We start from the raw sequence: 3,276 nt of genomic DNA, 5'->3' as shown, positions 1-3,276 counted from the left end.
GCCACGCAGCTCTCCTGGGAGACCCATGAAAATTCTCATTATTTTTCATGTCTCTCTGTTTAATTTCACAATCTTTTTCCCCAAAACCATAGAGAATGAACCCATCAAAATGTTTGGGTGGAACAACTTTTCTTTCTCTGAAAAGAGATTCATTAGTATTCATATTGTTTGAATTGTCTACAATTTCCACCGCACCACCCACTGAGATTGTCTCATCAGAGTCACAGTCATTAGCTGAGTTGCTAGTACTGGACCCGTCATGAAACATCCCAGACAGGCTGGTTTTGGTGTAGTAACCCCAGAGGGAATCTCCCCTTTTTAGGGTAGTTCTCCCCGATTCACACTCATTTTCAGATTCAGAGCCAACGTCCGAAGTAGAATCGTGATCAGAATCAGAGAAATTACCTCCTGATCCAGCCTCATGTTCAGATTCAGAGCTGGTGTCTAAGTCAGAATCATGATCATCAGGAGTACTCCCCCTCAAATTCAAATTTTTATTAATTTTTGAAGGTATTACCCTAAGATGTGCAGTCCCCCCAGAGCTGTTACCTCCAGGTAATACGCTAGAATTTCCAGGTAATACCGTAGCAATGCCAGGTAATACCCCAGAGCTGTTAGCTACAGGTAATTGCTGAGCTAAACTTGAACTTGAAATTAAACTTTAACTTTAAATGCTCAGCTCTGTGAGAAAGCGCAAGGGGAGACTGTCCGGAAGACGGCGTGAAGTGAGGCGCCAGGCGTGAGACGATAAATTTGAACTTTAGCGCGCCGCAGGCCAAGGTAGACGCACGTTTAGCTCAGCCTCACACGGTTTTAACGTGCGTCTACCTTGTATAAGAGCATTTGGTTCAACGTCCCCAGTCATTGAGCGCTTTACTGGGGAGTCGCCCAAAGCTGGAGAAATCGTTTCATCAAATGTGACGTCACTGTATCTATGGGAGCGCAAGGTACAGCTCCACTTGGGCTGTTAAGCCGGGCACCGTGCACCCGAGGTGCCGGTCCGAGCGGAACACTTATTTAGTGTGTTGGAGCCTAGGTTCTATCTCGGGAACTGTGGTTCATTTGGGAGAAAGGATGGGCAATGCATAGGGTCCGTGGTAGAGTGCAATCAAGGGTTTATTCACAAAGGATGGTACAACATACCATGGTTACGCCGGAGGTCACACACACAAGTAGTGGTAGTTGATGCAGTGGTACGACGACGCGGAGGCACAGAAGCGTACGGGACGGTATCTGGTGTCCGACTGAACTGACTCCTTGGGGATGCAGCCATATTTATAGTGAGCATCCCCACTACTCCATGAGTGGAAGGGGTTGGCCCGCCGAGCCAGCAGGGTGCAGCTGCAGGCCACCCGCCGTGAGGCGAAGGAAAGCAGGAGCACCCTTTGGGCCGGGTGGCGGAGCCGCGCCACATTCCAACAGTATAGTCAGTCAGACACATAGTGATACCCCCCAGTACAGTTCCTTGCGTCGGGCAAGTGGCGGTGACGGACGTCCTCGTCCGTAAGGTTTATTTAATATTTACAAATGGGAGCAAGCGTAGTGTTGTGACCTCCGTACGGCAAAAGCAGCAAAAATCAATTGGATAAAATTAGCACTATATTTACAGTACACACAATGTATGTGAAAAAGGTGCAAATCAGGCGAACAAGCAGAGCCTTGGTGCAATTGGTACAAAACGCGGGCACAAATTAACTTGTTGAAAGGAAAATTAGAACTAAAGAGCTACAAAATAAAATGAAATAGAACTACGATGGGAAACTATTTACACAACAAAAATTTTGCAAATTTTGGAATTGAAAAGAAAGTTGGCTCTATTAAAGCGGCTGTCGCTCAGTATTAGTTTCCTAGGCTGTATGCTAAAAGTGAAGATAATCCACTGTTACAAAAAAAAAACACAAAACAAAACAAAGCAAACAAAGCAATGGATGTCGGGAAAATTGAGTTTTTTTTTTTTTTTTGAGATATATACAAATCTTATTTCTCTTGATTACGAAAGGCTAATGACGCGTTGGTAAGTTATGAGCAGTTTGTTTTTAACTGGCAAAGGTTACACAGGTTGAGAGTAAGAGAAAAGGAGTTCAAGGTTTTTTGTTTTTTTTTGTTTGTTTGTTTTTTTTTTGTTGAGAGACAAGAGTTAGACGTGGGGTGATAGCAAGGAAGGAGTAAGAAAATGAGGAGAGGAGAGAAAAGAGATCAGAAAGAAAGGAAGACACGGACACGGATCGTTATGGACACTTTTAGAGTCACTTTTGCTATCGAGACTTTTCGCGGTCACACATACCGGTAATTGAGTAATAATTCTGTCTGTCACCATTTTGTGGTTGGTCGGGTTTGCACTGGTAATATATCCGACCAACAAAAGCACTGCACTGAGGGTAAATTGTTCGTTGATTGGTTGTTTTATGATGGTCGTCTTGATGTTGTTGTGACACCTGACAGGATTATGTCAAGGTGTCACTTTGGTGGGTGGCTCGGTGAGCCGAGGCTGGAGCTTACGGCGTGGTCCAGGTACGGCACGCCCTCGGGCATGTGGCGGTTGTTTGTTGACACTCCGGGTCGGCTGGCAGCTGGCGCCACTCGGTTTGGGTGGAGGCGCCTGGGTGGCGTGGCGTCGGGTGGCGGAGTCACCTGCCAGGCGCCAGGCGCCCGGCGCCCGGCGCCCGGCGCCAGTTGGTGGTCTGGAGTGCCTCTGCGTGTGGTGCTGTGCGGTGCAGACTGTGCGGCGCCAATGCTAGGTGGCTGTGCGGGCGCCGTGCTCTCGGTGTGCGTCACTTCTGCTCGAAGCAAAGGCTCAGGGTCCCGTCCGTGCCGGTCCGGGGTGGAGACAGGAGGGAGGTGCGAGAGAGAGGCAACCTGTGCAGAAAAGAGAAGCGAGCGTGCGTCAGTAAACCGATCGTGTACAGGTCATTGACTAAGAGAAATTGATTACTTAAAATACAGCCTAGGAACGGGGGAAGAGAATAAAAATTAGTTTAAAACTAGCATACAAAAAAAAAAAAAATTGACTTAACCTAAAAAAATTCATTTTTCGTGCCATGGGCAGAATACGTAACTTTTATACAGGAGATGGGCTTCCGCTGCTGTTAGCCGATGACGTGGACGCTCCCAGGCGGAAACATCTGGTCAGAAGTAGGTTTTTAAAACTAGAAATACTCGGTTGATAACATGTTATTAAACCGACTTACAACTGAGAAAAGTTGGTTGAAAGACTGTGATTCCGTACGGTAACTCAGTTGCAAACCTGTTTCCAACATGTTTAAAGTCGGTGGAGAG

The sequence above is a fragment of the Frankliniella occidentalis genome, unplaced genomic scaffold (assembly GCF_000697945.3).
Source record: "Frankliniella occidentalis isolate FOCC.00 unplaced genomic scaffold, Focc_3.1 Scaffold274, whole genome shotgun sequence".
NCBI classification, from domain to species: Eukaryota; Metazoa; Arthropoda; class Insecta; order Thysanoptera; family Thripidae; genus Frankliniella; species Frankliniella occidentalis.
The sequence above is the reverse complement of the archived record's forward strand: the minus strand, read 5'-3'. Positions refer to the sequence as shown.